The sequence below is a fragment of the Symphalangus syndactylus genome, chromosome 9 (genome assembly GCF_028878055.3).
Source record: "Symphalangus syndactylus isolate Jambi chromosome 9, NHGRI_mSymSyn1-v2.1_pri, whole genome shotgun sequence".
Lineage (NCBI taxonomy): Eukaryota > Metazoa > Chordata > Mammalia > Primates > Hylobatidae > Symphalangus > Symphalangus syndactylus.
In genome coordinates this window covers 129,342,894-129,366,769 of record NC_072431.2, presented here as the reverse complement: position 1 = coordinate 129,366,769, position 23,876 = coordinate 129,342,894, and the positions used below count along the sequence as shown (strand labels likewise).

Genomic DNA, 23,876 nt, shown 5'->3' with positions numbered 1-23,876 from the left:
ATTTCTTTCTACAACAGAAATAAAACCATTTTCCTTACAATATTTTTGTAAGGATTAAATTAGATGATTCACATTAAGAATCTAGGTCGTAGAAAGTCCTCAAATGGATGCCAACATCTCATGAGCAATACTGTCGGAAGATTCCATAATTCACTTTGAAGATTTCTCCAAAGTGTATAGCAAGACTAAATCCAGGTGACACACCATTAGTGCGCTGACCATATGTGATCTAAGCAGGGATAAGAACATGGTTTCATGTTTTAAATATTATTTCCGAAATGAGAAGCCATTATAATGCAATGGATAGAATTCAGTTTCTTATTATCTATTTCTAGTTCACAGATATTACTTACTAGTTGTGTGACTTTGAGACAGGTCCTTTACTTCTTTGATTCTTCATTTCTTCACCTGCAAAAATGAGGACATTGGGCTAGCTCCATTATTTTACATTAATTTTTAAAAGTATTGGTTTCTTCATTCTGTGAATAAAATTTTATGAAAGTACAAAAACTGAAAGCATTAAAAGCAGAGTTGCTCTGAATAATAACAAAGAGAAAATCTAGGACCTCCAACTTTTGGTATAAATCTAGTCCATGGTTAACAGCAGATTCATGAAAAATTGTGACAGTTAATCAGTTACTAAGGCTTACTCAGAAAGTACATACAAGAAATGCCAAATTCTAGGCCACTATAGTCACTGAATATTACCTAAAGAAAACTAGTCTTTGAAGCCCCAAGAATTGTGCTGAGTACATTGTCTAATTAGCTGAAAATTATAAAGTGAAATTATACAACTTTAATGATTGAATAAAGAAAAAAAGTGTGACTCATAAAAGATAATATACCAAACAAATTAGAGTGATCAGACATTAACGTTTTGTGTTTTAAAGATAATATTGGGTGCAAAATTCATACAGATGAGTTAGGTCTTCATACTTTTAATATTGTTAAGCAGGTGTCAAGATGGCCACAGTATTGTAGAATGGTCAGTATGCAAAAATTATGCAAGAAATCATGTAAGAAATGAAACATGGCTTTAGTGTCTGATAGACGGTTTTAACATTATAGTTCTGGGCAATTTACAAAACCTCTCTAAACTGCTGCTTATCTGTAAAATGCAAATAGCAATATTGGTCTTCTTTTCATTTGTATGTTTTGTTATTATTAAAGAATATTTGATACAGAAAGAACCAGCTCATATTGAGTTCCTAAGTAATATTAATTCTTTTTTCCCTGTCCTTTTATGTAATTCCATATGTATTGTTAATATTACTCAGCATAGAGTGTTAAGCAATCTTAGCAACTCTGCTTTTTAATGGTATCTTTCACAGTGGTTCCTAGCTTTCTAACCTTTTGAAGCTGTTAAAATAAACTCAAATAATGATACTGCTGTGGCTTAAGTGTATGCTAGGATCAATAAATTGTGGTTCTTGGAATAAATTGCAATTAAATGGATAGCACTTGATTGCTTGACAGTAGGTAGTCTTTTTGGCCCAAATAAACTTGAGTATCAGTCTGATTCATAAGCTAATTAGTATGGACTTCACTCGCATTTCAATGGAAGATCATCAGATCGTATAGACTCCTGTCCACATCATGAGTGTGCCCTTGATGTTGGCCTGTGTCATTTATAGGTAACAAGTCCTCTTCACTTGTTTACTTTGTTTATTCGCGATTATAGTAAGCATTTTTAATCAAGTAGAATATAGAAGAAATTTAACATGTTTCTAAATAAGCACTCTAACAGCTCTAAAAACTTCAATACTATTGCCTGCTTTTTTACATTTCTATACATTTAGGATAAAACCTGCCTTAATTCAGATATGATAAAGGCATCAACGTTGTAAAGAATGATGATTGTTACTGAATCTTTGTAGCAATAGAAAAATTTATATAACAACTATACACTAGAAAACACAACAGGATAGAGATTTCATGGCAAATTATTTGAATTAATCTGAAAATAAAGAGTCAAAGTATTGTCCTCAAACATACAAATACACTTACTTAGAGTATATTATTTTATTATTCTTAATTTTCAGCACCTTCTATTCCACGTGGTGTTTTATATGTAATAAATTCCAGCATATACCTGTATAACTATTGAATGAATATAAGCCATTCAGAGACTAAAGCAAAATAAGTTAAGCAATCCCTTGGACTATAAATTCCAGTAAGATAAATAATGTGCTTGTGTGTTTTCTTCCTCTATATATCTACTTACCAGCATATGTCCATCCAGAGATTACATAAATGTTTTGAATGAACAAATTAAAAAGGTTGGATTTCTGAAAAGGGACAATGACTGTTTAAATATATCTTCTCCGCTTAAGTAGCCTTACCTCCATACCTCTTGTTTGTTACATACTTTTTTCTTTGTAATACTTGAAGTTCTAGGGTACATGTGCAGAACGTGCAGGTTTCATACATAGGTATACATGTGCCATGTTGGTTTGCTGCACCCATCAATTCATCATTTACATTAGGTATTTCTCCTAATGCTATCCCTCCTCCAGCCCCTGACCCCCCGACAGGCCCTGGTGTGTGATGTTCCCCACCCAGTGTCCAAGTGATCTCCTTGTTCAGTTCCCACCTATGAGTGAGAATATGTGGTGTTTGGTTTTCTGTTCCTGTGTTAGTTTGCTGAGAATGACGGTTTCCAGTTTCATCCATGTCCCTGCAAAGAACATGAACTTATCCTTTTTTTATGGCTGCATAGTATTCCATGGTGTATATGTGCCATATTTTCTTAATCCAGTCTATCATTGATGGACACTTGTGTTGGTTCCAAGTCTTTGCTATTGTGAATAGTGCAGCAGTATACACACGTGTGCATGTGTCTTTATAGCAGCATGATTTATAATCCTTTGGGTATATACCCAGTAATGGGATGGCTGGGTCAAATAGTATTTCTTGTTCTATGTCCTTGAGGAATTGCCACACTGTCTTCCACATGATTGAACTAATTTACAGTCCCACCAACAATGAAAAAGTGTTTCTATTTCTCCACATCATCTCCAGCATCTGTTGTTTCCTGACTTTTTAGTGATTGCCATTCTAACTGGCCTGAGATGCTATCTCACTGTGGTTTTGATTTGCATTTCTCTGATGAGCAGTGATGATGAGCATTATTTTCAGGTATCTGCTGGCTGCATAAATGTCTTCTTTCGAGAAGTGTCTGTTCACATCCTTTGCCCACTTTTTGATGGTTTTTTTTTTCTTGTAAATTTGTTTGAGTTCATTGTAGATTCCGGATATTAGCTCTTTGTCAGATGGGTGGATTGCAAAAATTTTCTCCCATTCTGTAGGTTGTCTGTTCACTCTGATGGTAGTTTCTTTTGCCATGCAGAAGCTCTTTAGTTTAATTAGATCCCATTTGTCTATTTTGGCTTTTGTTGCCATTGCTTTTGGTGTTTTAGTCCTGAAGTCCTTGCCCATGCCTATGTCCTGAATGGTATTGCCTAAGTTTCCTTCTAGGGTTTTTATGGTTTTAGGTCTTACATTTAAGTCTTTAACCCATCTTAAATTAATTTTTGTATAAGGTGTAAGGAAGGGATCCAGTTTCAGCTTTCTACATATGGCTAGCCAGTTTTCCCAGCACCATTTATTAAATAGGGAATCCTTTCTCCATTTCTTGTTTTTGTCAGGATTGTCAAAGATCAGATGGTTGTAGATGTGTGGTATTATTTCTGAGGCCTCTGTTCTGTTCCATTGGTCTATATCTCTGTTTTGGTACCAGTACCATGCTGTGTTGGTTACTGTAGCCTTGTAGTATAGTTTGAAGTCAGGTAGCGTGATGCCTCCGGCTTTGTTCTTTTTCTTAGGATTGTCTTGGCAACACAGGCTCTTTTTTGGTTCCATATGAACTTTAAAGTAGTTTTTTTCCAATTCTATGAAGAAAGTCATTGGTAGCTTGATGGGGATGGCACTGAATCTATAAATTACCTTGGGCAGTACAGCCATTTTCATGATATCGATTCTTCCTGTCCATGAGCATGGAATGTTCTTCCATTTGTTTGTGTCCTCTTTTATTTCATTGAGCAGTGGTTTGTAGTTCTCCTTGGTCCATCACATCCCTGGTAAGGTGGATTCCTAGGTATTTTATTCACTTTGTAGCAATTGTGAATGGGAGTTCACTCATGATTTGGTTCTCTGTTTGTCTGTTATTGGTGTTACACACTTTTTAAAAAAGCAAACCAATCAGAATCAAATAAATAATTTTCTCAGGCCATGCTTTCTCTGTTGTCTCATATTTATGTTATTCATTTTAGATGCTATTATAAATCTAAAATCATGTAAATCTCCTATTATACTATAATAATGTAAATTTCTGTTTCTGAGCATTACATCCTTTCTCCCGTTTCATAGAACAGAAACTTGGTGAAGACTAAGGCTAAAAACGACTTATCTTTTTGGTATGCTGATGAATTCCAATCACCCACCATTGCATCTGATTCATTGCAAGTGGTCAATAAATATTTGCTGGGCAAATTCAAAATTACCAAAATTCAAAAAAATCAAAATGATAAATTTTAAATAATATTTCAGACAACCTCAATTTACAAGTGGAAATATATTTTCATAAATTTATAGTGAACTTTTCTTCTTTTTAAAAATTTTTTTATGATACTTTAAGTTCTGGTATATAAGGTAGGTTTGTTACATAGGTATACACGTGCCATGGTGGTTTGCTGCACCCACCAACTTGTCATCTACATTAGATATTTCTCCTAATGCTACCCCTCCCCTAGCTCCCCACCCCCCACATGCCCCAGTGTGTGATGTTCCTTTCTCTCTGCCCATTTGTTCTCATTGTTCTACTCCCACTTATGAGAACATGAGGTGTTTGGTTTTCTGTTCTTGTGTTAGCTTGCTCAGAATGATGGTTTCCAGCTTCATCCATGTCCCTACAAAGGACATGAACTCATCTTTTTTCTGGCTACACAGTATTCCATGGTGTATATGTGCCACATTTTCTTTATCCAGTCTATCATTGATGGATATTTGTGTTGGTTCCAAGTTTTTGCTACTGTGAACAGTGTCACAAAACACATACGTGTGCATATGTCTTTATAGTAGAATGATTTGTAATCCTTTGGGTATAATTCCAGTAATGGGATTGCTGGGTCAAATGGTATTTCTGGTTCTAGATCCTTGAGCAATTGCCACATGTCTTCCACACGGTTCAACTAATTTACACTCCCACCAACAGTGTAAAAGCATGCCTATTTCTCCACATCCTCTCCGGCATCTGTTGTTTCCTGACATTTTAATGATCACCATTCTAACTGGTGTGAGATGGTATCTCATTGTGGTTTTGATTTGCATTTCTCTAATAACCAATATCAATCATTTAACCTCTTTCATATATGACAACACAGAAAATATATGGAATTTAAGCAATTATATTGAAACACAATTTAAAACAGTACAACCAGTGATAGTATTTGAAATTAATAGGATTCTAAGCTCAAAATGCTTAAGTAAATGTTTCCATGTAAAAATTGGTAGAAGTCTATGAAAAGAATTAGAAGCAAAACATATTCCCTAGCTCTTAATGTCATCCAAAACAAGAACCTGTGTTCCTTGAAAGCAAAATACATGTCTTATTGACCTTGTTATGTCCAGGAATGAACATGACACCTGGTTCATTTTGAGGCTTCAATTCATGTTTTAAATGCCTTAATGAATGAATCAATCAACTAGAAGGTTCAGAATGTTTAGGAATTGAAAATTGATGCATAAAGTATGAGGAGGACAAAATAAAGACTAAAAAATTATATAAGAATAACTATCTCAAGGACTAAAAACCAAACATCCCATGTTCTCACTCATAGGTGGGAATTGAACAATGAGAACACATGGACACAGGAAGGGGAACATCACGCTCCAGGGACTGTTGTGGGGTGGGGGGAGGGGGGAGGGACAGCATTAGGAGATATACCTAATGCTAAATGACGAGTTAATGGGTGCAGCACACCAACATGGCACATGTATACATATGTAACAAACCTGCACATTGTGCACATGTACCCTAAAACTTAAAGTATAATAATAATAAAATAAAATAAAAAAAGAATATATGATACAGTAATTTAATAATTTAATATCAAAAAGCTATTCATGGGCTGTAGCTTCATAAGATTATGGTTTTATTCTAAACTGCAAGTGATATTAGAATTCCAGAAAATATAAAGTATGTTTGCATAGGTAGATTTTTAAACATTCATGATGAGGCATTATCTTTTTCCATTCTAAGGTCAGTGACCTCAGATTCGATTGTAGATAATATTTGACAGTACCTTTTTCCCATGCCTGTAAACCGATCTGGTAATGAGAGAGGATATCTTGTTTTACTGTCCTTGTGTGACATTTACTGAAGTGAATGGGTAGAAAAGTTTGCACAGGTGTGGGTCTGAAAGCAAGAGGTAATGTAATTTCACAGAACGTGCGGTTTGTCATAGGCCTTACAGCAAGTGTCAGAGCTCTGAGTAATCTTAGATCTATCCATCTAATTATCAATTTGTTAGAAATCTTGCAATAAAGAATTATAGTTTTATGAGCTGCATAATTATGATGTCGTTACAATAAACCAAATGTTTAAATACTTTTATCTTTCAGGTGGCCACATGCTAGACCATGGGAAAAAAAATAAAAAGTACCTCTTCTGTCCTTACTACAAGGCACACCTCCCCTCCTAGCTCCCTGAAATTTCACCCTCATCAGCCCAGATCTCCACCACGCAGCCAGTTGTCTTTCTCTACTCTTCCTTTCTCATTCCTGTCTTTACACTTCATTGTCTGCCACTGTTTTTCAACGGGGCTAGTCCAGGGCTAGCCCTGCCTCTATGAGCATATTTTGTTTTTCCTCCATGTATTTTTTCTCTCAAATTATTTCTTTGTAAATAAAATTTTTGTTGATGCATAATAGATGTACATAGTTTCAGGTATATGTGATAATTTAATTCACTAGCATAATTTGTATGATTTGTAAAGATGGAATGTCCGTCGTCTTAGCTATTTGTCTTTTTTTTTTTTTTTGAGACAGGGTTTTGCTCTTGTTGCCCAGGCTGGAGTGCAATGGTGCAATCTCGGCTCACTGCAACCTCCACCTCCCGGGTTCAAGCGATTCTCCTGCCTCAGCCTCCCAAGTAGCTGGGATTACAGGTGTCTGCCACTACACCCGGCTAATTTTTATATTTTTAGTAGAGACGGGGTTTCTCCATGTTGATCAGACTGGTCTCGAATTCCCAACCTCAGGTGACCGCCCACCTCGGCCTCCCAAAGTGCTGAGATTACAGGCGTGAGCCACTGCACCCGGCCAGCTATTTGTCTTTATGCTAGAAATATTCTAATTATTACTTTCTAGCTATTTTGAAATGTACAATAGGCTGTGAGCAGTGGCTCATGCCTGTAATCCCAGCACTCTGGGAGGCCAAGGCAGGAGGATAATCTGAGGTCAGGAGTTTGAGACCAGCCTGATCAACATAGGGAAAACCTACGACTACTAAAAATACAAAAATTAGCCCAGCATGGTGCATGTGCCTGTAGTCCCTGCTACTCAGGAGGCTGAGGCAGGGAGAATCACTTGAACCCAGGAGATGGTGGCTTCAGTGACCTGAGAACATGCCACTGCACTCCAGCCTGGGCAGCAGAGCAAGACTTCATCTAAAAAAAAAAAAAATGTACAATAGATTCTTGTGAACTGTAGTCACACTATTGATCTATCAAGCACTAAATCTTATTTTATGTCAAACCTTATATTTGTACCCATTAATCAACTTCTCTTCCTCTCTCCTTCCCTGTTACCCTTCCTGGCTTCTCTAGGATTACTTTTTTATAAGGAGATTACTTTTTATAAGGATTGTAAGGATTACTTTTTTGTAAGATTGGTCTGAACTTCTCACTATAAACCCTAAAATATCCATTCACCTATGCCAGTGATCTCCTTTCTTAATATGAAATGTTGTTATCTAAGTTTCTAAGAGTGCTATTTAATTTTAGGTAAAATGAATGTTAGAAAACAGCATTTAGAGGGACAAAAACAACCAAAATGATTTAAAACAGGGTTGACAAGCATATGCTGCAAGTGGTAAAACACTGCCCCTTACGTGATGCACATCAACACTCAGTCAAAATTCCTCCCCTCTAAGCAAGGATGCAGCCTCTGAATTCTTCTAAGTAATATTCCCTTGGTCAGATAAAGCATAAAACTTGTCTTCTCTGTATTAAAAATGTACCTTTTAGTATATGCTATTGAAAAATGAAAAAAAGTTTACCTCCCCTGTTTGCATATAACATTTGTTACATTATTTCGTTTTAAAAATCTTGTAAAGTTTTTCTAATAATGTGAGTAAAATGCTGTCACGGAACTTGGATATACGTGTGAAAGGAAAATAAATCTTTGGACCTTAAACTCACTAAGCTAAAAGGAAAAGTCCAGCTGGGAACTTGGTCATGCAAGCCTGCCTGCTATTTTGGTCCCGAAATAAGATGGCTACAAAGATGAAAAGCTATATAACTCCCTAACATTTTGCCCACAAGTAAATTCCTTGTGGGCCCCAAGATTTTTACCTTCAAGCGTATCTGCCAAAGTTCACCATGGCAATGTAACTGATCAACCTATCAATTATCTTTGCAGGTACAGGGGACATAGGACAGAACTCAGTCATCCCTCTGCCCACCTGAGACAAATGCATATCTGATTGTTTCCTCTGCCTTACTGTCTATGTTATATTATATAAAAATGCAGATTCACTGAGCAGGACAAAGGCATTAATATTCTCCCCTACTGCATTAATATTCTCCCCTATCTCACATGATAACTGTGTATTTCTCAATATCATGTCCTTTCCCCTTTAAATTTGAAGCCCTCAAAATCATCTTTGGGGAAAGCCATAGACCTGTCTCCAGTGGGGCAGGGGGTGTGGGGCATCCTTAACTTTGGCAAATAAACCTCCTAAATTGAGACCTACCTGGATCATTTTCCTTGACTGACATATGCACACAAACACGCACACAAACACACATTCATACACATTTTCTAGCTGTAATTACAGCCCCTGCAGATAAATTATTCCAGTTAACATTGTGGTCTATGTTACCAACTGTCTAACCTAAATAAACAAGTTACTAAATAAGAAATATGCACAGACACATACACAAAAATGCATATACATAAACCTTTCTATTTGATACACTGTGGATTTGTTTCCATGTCCCTCAGTACTTTTTTTAGAGTGTCATTTGAATAGGTCTTTAAGTTAAAATTAATTTTGACTGTATGAATACATGAAAAAGTATAAAAAGGTCATTTTCATTTCATAATATCTGTTGGATTTAGGCTTAATTTAAAAACAATCTTTAAAAATAAAAATAAATTTAAAAAATCACCTTTGGTAGGCTGAATAATTGCATCACAAAGAAGACCACATGATAATTCTAAGTACCTGTGAATATCTTACAGGTGCATGGCACCATACCCGGGTAGTTTTTTGTATTTTTAATAGAGGAGGGGTTTCACCATATTGGCCAGGTTGGTCTCGAACTCCTGACCTCAGGTGATCGGCCCACGTCGGCCCCCAAAGTGCTGGGATTACAGGCATGAGCCACTGTGCCCAGCCCGGATCCTTTTTCTTTTAAATAATTAAAAGAGAAACTGCAATGCCTGTCAAGGCAGCTAGATTGGTCAAATTAGCTTGGAGGACAATATAAGTTCACAGACTAGAAAAGTCTATGGGACACTACTGATTAGACAATACTTCGCGAATTAATATAGACCCATTTCATTGGGCGTGCAGAGTATACATGCCTTTTTTCTTCTCAGCACCCTGGATTATATCTTAAGAAAGATGCAGCATAGAGGCCTTATCAATTTTTAAATGTTTCAGACATTAATTAGCAAAGACTCTCTTTTTGTTGTCGAAATATAGTCAAGGGAACTATAAGAAGAAACTTTAAATACCAAGTCAATTTATCTTGTAAATAGCCATTCTAAACAATTCTGTTATCTAAATATTACCTTTATTTTACATGATATTTATTTGATATAATATACTTTAGGGTGGCTCACTTAATCTTTCCAGATTTCAATTTACTTATTATTGATAGTATACCATTATTTTATAAAACAAAAAAAATTGAGCATTTACTTTGTTTGAGTCTCTCTGCTAAGCTTTTTACATATATTCTGTCATTTAATCCTCACTACAATATACAAAACATATTGTCATTATTTCTATTTTACAGATAATGAAACAGAGGCGCCAAAAGATAAGTAATTTTCTAAGATCAGGATATTGGTTAGTGGTCAAATGGGCCATCTGCCAAAAGAGTCTATACTGTATTACACTGTATATAAAAAGATAATAAAGGCTTCTGCACAACCTCTCAAAACAACAATTAGGATTAAATTCATCCATGCATTCATTTCTACATTACATCATAAAGCCAATGGTCATCGTGCACTTAGAATGTGCTCACCAAATATTGAGCGTGGTGGGATAGAGCTATGAACCAAGAGACAGGTGTTCGGCCTTACGGAGTTTACAGGATAGGTGGAAAGATACCATACAGTGATGATATAAAAAAGAAAGTACAGTGAGCTATGACAATAGCAAAGAAGAGATGGGTATAATACTGAAGAAAGGAGCCAAAGGTCAGCTTTAGGGAGATGGCATTTGAGCTAAGATACATAAAAGGAGGTTCACTATGCAGATACCAAAAAGAGAAGTCACGATATATAAAGTCACTTTATAAAGTGTTAAAGAATTGTAAAATTTGAGGCATTAAGCATTAAAAGAGAGTTGTGACAAATGTGTTGAAGACAAATATGCTTTGCGGGGTAGAGCCAAGATGGCCGAATAGGAACAGCTCCAGACTACAGCTCCCAGCATGAGTGACGCAGAAGACGGGTGATTTCTGCATTTCCACCTGAGGTACCGGGTTCATCTCACTAGGGAGTCCCAGACAGAGGGCGCAGGACAGTCGGTGCAGTGCACCCTGTGCGAGCCGAAGCATGGTGAGGCATTGCCTCACTCGGGAAGCACAAGGGGTCAGGGAGTTCCCTTTCCTAGTCAAAGAAAGGGGTGACAGACGGCACCTGGGAAATCGGGTCACTCCCACCCTAATACTGCGCTTTTCCAATGGGTTTAAAAAACGGCACACCAGGAGATTATATCCTACACCTGGCTCGGAGAGTTCTATGCCCATGGAGTCTTCCTGATTGCTAGCACAGCAGTCTGTGATCAAACTGCAAGGTGTCAGCGAGGCTGGGAGAGGGGCGCCTGCCATTGCCCAGGCTTGCTTAGGTAAACAAAGCAGACTGGAAGCTCGAACTGGGTGGAGCCCACCACAGCTCAAGGAGGCCTGCCTGCCTGCCTGTAGGCTCCACCTTGGGACAGGGTACAGACAAACAAAAAGATAGCAGTAACCTCTGCAGACTTAAATGTCCCTGTCTGACAGCTTTGAAGAGAATAGTGGTTCTCCTAGCACACAGCTGGAGATCTGAGAACGGGCAGACTGACTCCGCAAGTGGGTCCCTGACCCCCGAGCAGCCTAACTGGGAGGCACCCCCCAGTACAGGCAGACTGACACCTCACACGGCCAGGTACTCCTCTGAGACAAAACTTCCAGAGGAACGATCAGGCAGCAGCATTTGCGGTTCACGAAAATCTGCTGTTCTGCAGCCACCGCTGCTGATACCCAGGCAAACAGAGTCTGGAGTGGACCTCTAGCAAATTCCAACAGACCTGCAGCTGAGGGTCCTGTCTGTTAGAAGGAAAACTAACAAACAGGAAGGACATCCATACCAAAAACCCATCTGTACATCACCATCATCAAACACCGAAAGTAGATAAAACCACAAAGATGGGGAAAAAACAGAGCAGAAAAACTGGAAACTCTAAAAAGCAGAGCACCTCTCCTCCTCCAAAGGAACTCAGTTCCTCACCAGCAATGGAACAAAGCTGGACGGAGAATGACTTTGATGAGTAGAGAGAAGAAGGCTTCAAACAATCAAACTACTCCGAGCTACAGGAGGAAATTCGAACCAATGGCAAAGAAGTTAAAAGCTTTGAAAAAAAATTAGATGAATATGTAACTAGAACAATCAATATAGAGAAGTGCTTAAAGGAGCTGATGGAGCTGAAAGCCAAGGCTCCAGAACTACGTGAAGAATGCAGAAGCCTCAGGAGTCGATGAGATCAACTGGAAGAAAGGGTATCAGTGATGGAAGATGAAATGAATGAAATGAAGTGAGAAGGGAAGTTTAGGGAAAAAAGAATAAAAAGAAATGAAGAAAGCCTCCAAGAAATATGGGACTAACTGAAAAGACCAAATCTATGCCTGATTGGTGTACCTGAAAGTGACGGGCAGAATGGAACAAAGTTGGAAAACACTCTGCAGGATATTATCCAGGAGAACTTCCCAATCTAGCAAGGCAGGCCAACATTCAGATTCAGGAAATACAGAGAATGCCACAAAAATACTCCTTGAGAAAAGCAACTCCAAGACACATAATTGTCAGATTCACCAAAGTTGACATGAAGGAAAAAATGTTAAGAGCGGCCAGAGAGAAAGGTCGGGTTACCCACAAAGGGAAGCCCATCAGACTAACAGCTGATCTCTCGGCAGAAACTCTACAAGCCAGAAGAGAGTGGGGGCCGATATTCAACATTCTTAAAGAAAAGAATTTTCAACCCAGAATTTCATATCCAGCCAAACTAAGCTTCATAAGCGAAGGAGAAATAAAATTCTTTACAGACAAGCAAATGCTGAGAGATTTTGTCACCACCAGGCCTGCCCTAAAAGAGCTCCTGAAGGAAGCACTAAACATGGAAAGGAACAACCGGTACTAGCCCCTGCAAAATCATGCCAAATTGTAAAGACCGTCGAGGGTAGGAAGAAACTGCATCAACTAATGAGCAAAATAACCAGCCAACATCATAATGACAGGATCAAATTCACACATAACAATATTAACTTTAAATGTAAATGGACTAAATGCTCCAATTAAAAGACACAGACTGGCAAATTGGATAAAGAGTCAAGACCCATCAGTGTGCTGTATTCAGGAAACCCATCTCACGTGCAGAGACACACATAGGCTCAAAATAAAAGGATGGAGGAAGATCCACCAAGCAAATGGAAAACAAAAAAAGGCAGGGGTTGCAGTCCTAGTCTCTGATAAAACAGACTTTAAACCAACAAAGATCAAAAGAGACAAAGAAGGCCATTACATAATGGTAAAGGGATCAATTCAACAAGAAGAGCTAACTATCCTAAATATATATGCATCCAATACAGGAGCACCCAGATTCATAAAGCAAGTCCTGAGTGACTTACAAAGAGACTTAGACTCCCACACAATAAAAATGGGAGACTTTAACACCCCACTGTCAACATTAGACAGATCAACGAGACAGAAAGTTAACAAGGATACGCAATAATTGAAGTCAGCTCTGCACCGAGCAGACCTAATAGACATCTACAGAACTCTCTACCCCAAATCAACGGAATATACATTATTTTCACATAGTTGGAAGTGAAGCTCTCCTCAGCAAATGTAAAAGAACATAAATTATAACAAACTGTCTCTCAGACCACAGTGCAATCAAACTAGAACTCAGGATTAAGAAACTCACTCTAAACCGCTCAACTATATGGAAACTGAACAACCTGCTCCTGAATGACTACTGGGTACATAACGAAATGAAGGCAGCAATAAAGATGTTCTTTGAAACCAATGAGAACAAAGACACAACATACCAGAATCTCTGAGACACATTCAAAGCAGTGTGTAGAGGGAAATTTATAGCACTAAATGCCCACAAGAGAAAACAGGAAAGATCCAAAATTGACACCCTAACATCACAATTAAAAGAACTAGAAAAGCCAGAGCAAATACATCCAAAAGCTAGCAGAAGGCAAGAAATAACTAAAATCAGAGCAGAACTGAAGGAAATAGAGACACAAAAAACCCTTCAAAAATTAATGAATCCAGGAGCTGGTTTTTTGAAAAGATCAACAAAATTGATAGACCACTAGCAAGATTAATAAAGAAGAAAAGAGAGAAGAAACAAATAGACAACAATAAAAAATGATAAAGGGGACATCACCACCGATCCCACAGAAATACAAACTACCATCAGAATACTACAAACACCTCTACGCATATAAACTAGAAAATCTAGAAGAAATGGATAAATTCCTTGACACATACACCCTCCCAAGACTAAACCAGGAAGAAGTTGAATCTCTGAATAGACCAATAACAGGCTCTGAAATTGTGGCAATAATCAATAGCTTACCAACCAGGACAGATGGATTCACAGTCGAATTCTACCAGAGGTACAAGGAGGAACTGGTACCATTCCTTCTGAAACTATTCCAATCAATAGAAAAAGAGGGACTCCTCCTTAACTCATTTTATGAGGCCAGCATCATCCTGATACCAAAGCCAGGCGAGACACAACAAAAAAAGAGAATTTTAGACCAATATCCTTGATGAACATTGATGCAAAAATCCTCAATAAAATACTGGCAAACTGAATCCAGCAGCACATCAAAAAGCTTATCCACCATGATCAAATGGGCTTCATCCCTGGGATGAAAGGCTGGTTCAACATACGCAAATCAGTAAATGTAATCCAGCATATAAACAGAACCAAAGACAAAAACCACATGATTATCTCAATAGATGCAGAAAAGGCCTTTGACAAAATTCAACAGCCCTTCATGCTAAAAACTCTCAAAAAATTAGGTATTGATGGGACTTATCTCAAAATAATAAGAGCTATCTATGACAAACCCACAGCCAATATCATACGAATAGGCAAAAACTGGAAGCATTCCCTTTGAAAACTGGCACAAGACAGGGATGCCCTCTCTCACCACTCCTATTCAACATAGTGTTGGAAGTTCTGGCCAGGGCAATTAGGCAGGAGAAGGAAATAAAGAGTATTCAATTAGGAAAAGAGGAAGTCAAATTGTCCCTGTTTGCAGATGACATGATTGTATATCTAGAAAATCCCATTGTCTCAGCCCAAAATCTCCTTAAGCTGATTAGCAACTTCAGCAAAGTCTCAGGATACAAAATCAATGTACAAAAATCACAAGCATTCTTGTACACCAATCACAGACAAACAGAAAGCCAAATCATGAGTGAACTCCCATTCACAATTGCTTCAAAGAGAATAAAATACCTAGGAATCCAACTTACAAGGGACGTGAAGGACCTCTTCAAGGAGAACTACAAACCACTGCTCAGTGAAATAAAAGAGGATACAAACAAATGGAAGAACATTTCATGCTCATGGGTTGGAAGAATCAATATCATGAAAATGGCCATACCGCCCAAGGTAATTTTCAGATTCAATGCCATCCGCATCAAGCTACCAATGACTTTCTTCATAGAATTGGAAAAAACTAAAGTTCATATGGAACCAAAAAAGAGCCCGCATCGCCAAGTCAATCCTAACCCAAAAGAACAAAGCTGTAGGAATCATGCTACCTGACTTCAAACTATACTACAAGGCTACAGTAACCAAAACAGCATGGTACTGGTACCAAAACAGAGATATAGATCAATGGAACAGAACAGAGCCCTCAGAAATAACGCCGCATATCTACAACTATCTGATCTTTGACAAACCTGACAAAAACAAGCAATGGGGAAAGGATTCCCTATTTAATAAATGGTGCTGGGAAAACTGGCTAGCCATATGTAGAAAGCTAAAACTGGATCCCTTCCTTACACCTTATACAAAAATTAATTCAACATGGATTAAAGACTTACATGTTAGACCTAAAACCATAAAAACCCTAGAAGAAAACCTAGGCATTTCCATTCAGGACATAGGCATGGGCAAGGACTTCATGTCTCAAACACCAAAAGCAATGGCAACAAAAGCCAAAATTGACAAATGGGATCTAATTAAACTAAAGAACTTCTGCACAGCAAAAGAAACTACCATCAGAGTGAACAGGCAACCTACACAATGGGAGAAAATTTTTGCAACCTATTCATCTGACAAAGGGCTAATATCCAGAATCTACAATGAACTCAAACAAATTTACAAGAAAAAAACAAACAACCCCATCAAAAAGTGGGTGAAGGACATGAACAGACACTTCTCGAAAGAAGACATTTATGCAGCCAAAAAACACATGAAAAAATGCTCATCATCACTGGCCATCAGAGAAATGCAAATCAAAACCACAATGAGATACCATCTCACACCAGTTAGAATGGCCATCATTAAAAAGTCAGGAAACAACAGGTGCTGGAGAGGATGTGGAGAAATAGGAACACTTTTACACTGTTGGTGGGACTGTAAACTAGTTCAAGTATTGTGGAAGTCAGTGTGGCAATTCCTCAGGGATCTAGAACTAGAAATACCATTTGACCCAGTCATCTCATTACTGGGTATATACCCAAAGGACTATAAATCATGCTGCTATAAAGACACATGCACACATGTTTATTGTGGCACTATTCACAATAGCAAAGGCTTGGAACCAACCCAAATGTCCAACAACGATAGACTGGATTAAGAAAATGTGGCACATATACACCATGGAGTACTATGCAGCCATAAAAAATGATGAGTTTATGTCCTCTGTAGGGACATGGATGAAACTGGAAATCATCATTCTCAGTATATGATCGCAATGACAAAAAACCAAACACCACATGTTCTCACTCATAGGTAGGAATTGAACAGTGAGAACACATGGACACAGGAAGGGGAACAACACACTCCAGGGACTGTTGTGGGGTGGGAGGAGGGGGGAGGGATAGCATTAGGAGATATACCTAATGCTAAATGACGAGTTAATGGGTGCAGCTCACCAACATGGCACATGGATACATATGTAACCTGCACATTGTGCACATGTACCCTAAAACTTAAAGTATAATAATAATAAAATAAAATAAATAAAGCTAGGTCCCACTCAAAAAAAAAAGAAAAGTATGCTTTGCAAACTCAGTTGTAAATTTTTTTTGAATCATCTACTATCGTGGATTATCTAAATTACTGTTGCCCTCCATTTATGTGGATAATGAGTTGACTAAGTATTGAACATGTTTAAAATCACTGAATCCTGTCTTTTCCTGGCTCCACGGATTGCCTATCATATGGTTGACACTAACCAATCTGTTTCTTTTACTGCCCAATTACACTTTGATAGAGATTAAGAGTCACATACGCAAATCTTCTTTGTAGAAAAGGGAATGGATTTGTTCAAATGAGACCTTTTATTCACCAGTAAGAAAATATATTGTATTGGAGTCATGAAGTGATTACTGACTGCTAAATAGCCACGTTGGATTCAGTCACAGCTGGAACCCTTAGCTTTTAACTGTGGGAAAGAGAGGATCAAAAGCTATAATTTATCCAAGAAACAATACTGGGCAATCAGAGGTTAGTACCTCTCATATTTTAATTCCAACTTTTTTTTTTTTAATGACCAAGAGGGTTCCTAAAATCTTTTATCACATTTGCACTAGAAAAAAAATGTAAATTTTTTCTCTTTGTTTCTTAATTTCCTAAGCTTTTTGAGGAATGAAAATTTGAAAACGCAGGAAAAAGTAGAGGCCTAGAACATAAGAGACACATTCATTTCCCAAATCATGGTACTTTGATAGTGAAAGGGGATGGGTCACAAATGGAGATGGGCATAGATGTGTTAGCAAACCTCCTTAGGAAAATGTGCCCTACAAAACAGATTGAGTTTTGAGTCAGTATTAGCTATGTATGCCAATTAACTTTGGAGGCATTGATAGGTAAATCCTATTTCATTAAGATTCATTTTGAGAACCACAAGTGGTGGAAAGAGAACTGAATAAAGTGGCTTCTTATTCACCAATCTCTGGACTCTGCTTGTAGTTCTAAAGGAAATCATATTTACCTAATTAACCTTTGGCAGGCAGTTCATTTTCAGCTCATTTTTGAAACTAAATTGAGTTTTCTTCACTGGATTTTTAAGAAATCACTGTACTAAAATCAAAATACATAAAATTACTTTATCCTGCTGTAATATCAATGGATTATTTTAATTATACAAAGACTCCTGCTGATCTGGGTCCCTGTTTCATTGCTAGAAGTACTTGACTCAATATTAGTACATCACTTCAATTGGGCAGATTCTTATACTCGACCGAATGTTTTGACCATTCTCATTCCTATTCTTCTTCCATCCTCTCTCACACATTTTGTTTGACTAAGGCTGAATTAACATGATTTATTGCTATTCAAGTAGAAATTTTACGTCACTTTTGCAGACAGAGCAGTCGAGGTCCTGCATATGAAACACACAATTGTCTTACATGTAAGGCCAAAGTAATGAAATATAGATCAGAAGTAGAAATAGCTATATAAGCATAAGCATGTTTATTTATAATTCCAAGAGCATAGGTAATTGAACGTATTGCTTGTTCAAACATTTTGAGTTGTTGGATATAAGCCTTTCTTACAATCTTTTACTATTTGATTTTTCAATGATGAAGTGGTTATATTTCTATTGCTCTGTATACTCACTATAATATTTAAATCTGTTGTCTAAATGAGTAAAGGTAAGTACAATCTGTAAAATAGACTAAAATCCTTTTTATGCAGGATTTTATCTAGAGAAATCCTCATTAACTCTCACCTCTCTGCCTCTCTTTAAGCATAATACTGATTCCTAAATGCTGCAATACCTTTAGGTGGCTTTTTAAATCATAAATATTATCTTATATTCAACAGTTTTTAGTTGAGTGAAATCCTCATGAAATTGATAAGCCACAGAGGGTATGTATGTGAGGCAAAGTATATATGGTAATTTGCCTTTTAACAAGTCCCTTAAAATTACCCGAAAATCAAATTTTCAAACAACTTATCAGCTAGTTTACCTGAATTCAAAATAATGTTCTTTAAAATAATTGTATATACTCAGCTAAATAACAACTTTATATTTGAATTTATTTCTCCCTTAAAATTAGGATTTCGGAGGTGAAGTTGTGGTCATAGTAATGGTGTTGAGGTAGTCCTAATGTTCTTACAAAAAACACATCCTCTGTGAAAAACTTACAATGACGGTCCTAGGGTAGGAATGGAACCACTAAGGACAAAATCTAATGCTTTTCCTTTTCCTGGCATTTGACTATTTCAAAGCTTGTTTATTCCACTTCCTAACAGCACTTTTCAGTCATCAATATTAATTGAATACTTTGTTCACATCATTATAAGAACTGTTTTAATTCTACTATATTCTGTTGTCAAGAATACAACATTTCTTACCATTCCTGCCAACCTCTGCATGGGAGAAGAGAGGATTTGGAGGTATAGAAAGGATGAGTAAAAATTTTCAGCAGAAGAATTATAAGTTTTTAGTATAGACTCTCTTAAAGACTGCAAATAAGATTAGAGTGTCAAAATAATCTTACACTGTTTAAAAATCAAGATTATCCCTCACTAAACGAGAGCAAGCACTGTAAAATGAATTTAAAGTTTTTAACAACCGTATGCCAAAATATAATTTAAACCCTATTCACTACCTTTAAACTCATGTCCAAAAAAAGGCACTGGAATAATTTATTAGAAAATATGGCTTGGTAAATTTTTTTCCATGTTACATTGGAAAATTACCACAAAACACAACCAATAACTATTAAAATTAAATAAATCATTAGGAATCTCCAAAGGAATTCACCCATAAAAAATCAATTGAGTAAATCTTTTACTTATTAAATAACTGAAGCATAATAAAGACATAAAGAATAATACAGTGAATGTCCATGCACTCAAAACCTAGTTTAAATATAGAATATTATCAATAAAATTAAATCCACTGTATTGCACTTCCAAAACACATTATCCTCCTACCCTCTCACGTACTAGCCATTTAATTGGTAATTACAATTTTCATGCTCTTTCTACATATACAAATATCCCTAAACAATAGATAACATTGTCCAGCATGTTTTAATACAATCAGGATCATCCATTATGAATACTTTTGCAATTTGCTTAGCTTTATCTTTGCAGAATCCATTTAATGATAAACATTTGTTGCTATACATCTTCTATTTATCTTTTATCTCTATGTATATCAAATATTGATAGACATTTCGGCAAAATACATTTAGGATTTTCTAATTTCCGACTGTTAAAAGGCTAAGAGAATCAATCAACTTTAGGTTCAAATTCCCAAATTCCAATCTTGTCCTTTTCATCACTTTTATAAATGAAGCCGCTTGGTTTCTGGTTTTTAATAAACGTGCACAAGACAGTCACATTTGATTCCTACCTCATCTTAGGATTTGCCCCTAGAGATTTTCCTTAAGTTCTTTGACTCTCAACTATGCTTTTACAAGAATGTTTGTTGTATTTTACTTAGCAATTTTATTTTGTATTCAGTTTGTATTAAGAAGGTGTTTTAAAATACCTTATCTGTCATATTACTGGAAGGATTATATGAGGACACTGATGAAACATGAGGCTACTGCTAGGGTGACATTATATCCTCATTTCTTTTGTCACTTCCATCTTCATGTCATTTTTTACTGTGGCATGGGAAATGCATCCGACAGTTCTAGTGGAGAGAAGGAAGGACATGAGAAGGATGTGTGCCATACATGCTTTGTGTGTCCAGTACATATAATAATTGTGCATGTGCTTATGGTACATTCTTCTGACTTTAGCATGTGTCCCATTGTCCTTGATGAAAATATGCTAAAATCAATTTTTACATTGTATTTGCTAAATAGATGTATACTTCCTCATGCAAGGCTTATAAATGTATTATTTCTCTTAAATAAATTATTCAGAAAATAAATTTCTTAGAATTGTAAATCATTATATATTTCTACTTCGGCAAATTTTATTCTGGCCAAATAGCTCAGTTATTTTGAGATAAATGTAAAATTCTACAAAATTTTGACATTTACTTGAAAGTTTTTTTCATATAATTTAAATTATTAAAAAACATATGAGGCAAAATATGTATCTTGGTATTTAATAGAGCATTGTGTGAAATTTGTCTTCTTCGGATATTAGCAAGCAGACAAAACTCAAAATGCTATTTTTGATAAACTAAATTTGGGAACTACTCAAAGTACTCAGACTTCCCAGGTTCAATACTTTGCTAATGTGAACTGTTATATTTTTAAAACATATTGCACCATGGAATGTTTTGGTAACAATTGAGAGCTCATAGAACTTCTGTTCTATAGACTACACTTTAGGAAATGCTGCTAAATTTCTTTTGTTTTTTTTTTTTTGAGACGGAGTCTCACTCTTGTGGCCCAGACTGGAGTGCAATGGCACGATCTCAGCTCAATGCAACCTCCGCCTCCTGGGTTCAAGCGATTCTCCTGCCTCAGCCTCCAGAGTAGGTGGGATTAAAGGCATGCACGACCATGCCTGGCTAATTTTGTATTTTTAGTAGAGACGGGGTTTTACCATGTTGGTCAAGGTGATCTTGAACTCCCAACCTCAGGTGATCCGCCCACCTCGGCCTCCCAAAGTGCTGGGATTACAGGCGTGGGCTACCGCGCCTGGCCGCTGCTATATTTCAATCCTTTAAATATATACTTAAAACATAGAATATGGAAGAAACACTCTATGATATACTACTCATTTTAACTAGTATGCAAATTTGAGATGTTAAAATCTAAGTAAATATTGTCAGTAGAAATTTAATGATTGTGTCTACTAAGTTAAAATCTAAAGTCGTATTAGAGAGTACACTGAGATGTACACTGGGAATGATATGGAAATTTAAAATATTAATATCTATTAAGCGAATATGTTAACATAACATTCCAAATTTTTAGTTAATTTGACTTCCATTTTTGATTGTCAGGGTTTTGAGGGAGCTTTAAAGAGAAAATTGGCTTTTTTTTTTTTTTTTTTTTTTTCAGCTATTTGTTTTGTTTGTATCAACCAAGCTCAGAACTGCCTGGCCAGAGGCTAGTGTGGCTTCCTAAAAGCCTATTCATACACTTCAGAAATATTAGCAATAAGAGGTAAAGTGGTGAAGACAGTGCCTCAAGGAGATTATTTATCTATCAGGAATTGTCTGTTCCATGCCACTCATGCCAAAGGTCAATCTGATGACTTTACCATGAAGGGGTACATAAGACTCACTGAATAGATATTTCTCTCAAATGGGTTTGTTCTATATACTCAAAATGATATTTGAAAATGTTGTCCAGTGATATTTGAATAATTATTCTGTAGGGTTGTATACTTTTAAAATTTACACAAATTTCATTCATTCTGTCATTGTTAAATAAAACTATATAGGCACTTAATATTCCCATTATACAGAAAAGAAGACTCAGAAAAAGGATACATAACTACAGTTGCAGAGATGAACATAATGCGTTTTTACCTTAAATCTTATTTTTTCCTAAATTGTGAGTAGTGGTTTTCCAAACGTTATGGCTCACGTATTCATAAAAATGTTTTTCTTTTCTTTTCTTTTTTTTTTTGAGACAGAGTCTCACTCTGTCGCCATGTTGGAGTGCAGTGGCACAATTTCAGCTTACTGCAACCTCCGCCTCCCGGGTTCAAGGGGTTCTCCTGCCTCAGCCTTCTGAGTAGCTGGGATTACAGCTGCCTGCCACCACGCCCGGCTAATTTTTGTATTTTTAGTAGAGACGGGGTTTCACCGTGTTGGCCAGGATGGTCTCAAACTCCTGACCTCAGGTGATCCACCCGCCTCGGCCTCCCAAAGTGCTGGGATTACAGGTGTGAGCCACCACGCCCAGCCCATAAAAACAGTTTTAAAAAGAATATAGGCACCACCAATATTTGTGTACTATTCACTTATAAATGATGTAAATATAATACTAAATTATATTAGTGTTTATGTCCTTAAAGCAAAGCAGAAAACACTCCAAAAAATAAGAAAAGAAGAACTAGCAAATATAATAGAAACATACATCCTCATCTATTTCTCCCAGACCCCCTAGATCATTTTATATACTCAAGCACTGTACACCAGGTATTTTTGAGAACACTGCTTAAGGGTGTGTTTATATTAGATTTTTCTGTGTTTGATTTGATTTAACCATCACAAAACTACATTTTTGAGCACTCTCCACTAGAAAAAAGTATTTTCACTTGGATTCGTTCCTTGATAATAATTGGCACTATTATTCAGAATGAATTCTACTGTTCAATGCCTTGATTTCAGGACTTGGCTTTCACTTGCTGTATGTCAAACAGCAAACTATTTAACCTCTGTTCAGTGCCTGTAAAATGGAATAACATTAGCATTTACATGATGGAGTTGTGAATAATAAATCAGCTAATATGTACGCAAAGTGCTTAGAACAGAACTTGGCACATAGTAAATGCTGAAAACATACTGATTTAATATTAGCATTATTATATCCTTTTGTGCTGGTAGGAAAGTTCAGATATTTTTATTTCTTTAAAGTGAAAACAGATTTGTTAGAGAATTAAAGAAGCAAAAGAATGGCTACTCCTTAGGCAGAGCAGCTGGAGACGATTTTCAAATCATTTAAAAAACAACGACTATGCATAAATTGCCGGAATAGGCACCGGGTATATGCAATGATGTGAAGAATTTTCCTTGACATTAAAATGCCTTGTGATCAAAACCCATGAGGTCACTGGGGACTTTTTGGTACTGCATTCAAGAAAAAGAGAGAATTATGTAAAGAGAAATCAGATGGATATTCCAAGCTAAAGCAATATTCCAAGCTAAAGCAATATTGACCAAATTGATAAAATAGCAATAATGATACATCTCCAGGTACTCCATAGTCAAAAGCACTAACTACTGTGCTCAATACTTGGATGAGACAACCTCATCAGAAGACTAATATTTAAAATGCAAGAAAGCTATATATCTGATAGA

General features: G+C 36.6%; 1 protein-coding gene across 13 annotated transcripts in view; it reads right to left on the bottom strand.

The window, feature by feature from the left end:
• The window catches only part of PTPRD (protein tyrosine phosphatase receptor type D), a 2,314,079-nt gene that overhangs the window by 2,034,595 nt on the left and 255,608 nt on the right, over positions 1-23,876 (bottom strand). For all 13 annotated transcript variants that reach the window (XM_055294262.2, XM_063609868.1, XM_063609869.1 and 10 more), the window contains exon 2: positions 354-408. The gene's annotated coding sequence lies outside the window, so the exon portion shown is untranslated. The remainder of the gene's footprint in view (positions 1-353; positions 409-23,876) is intronic.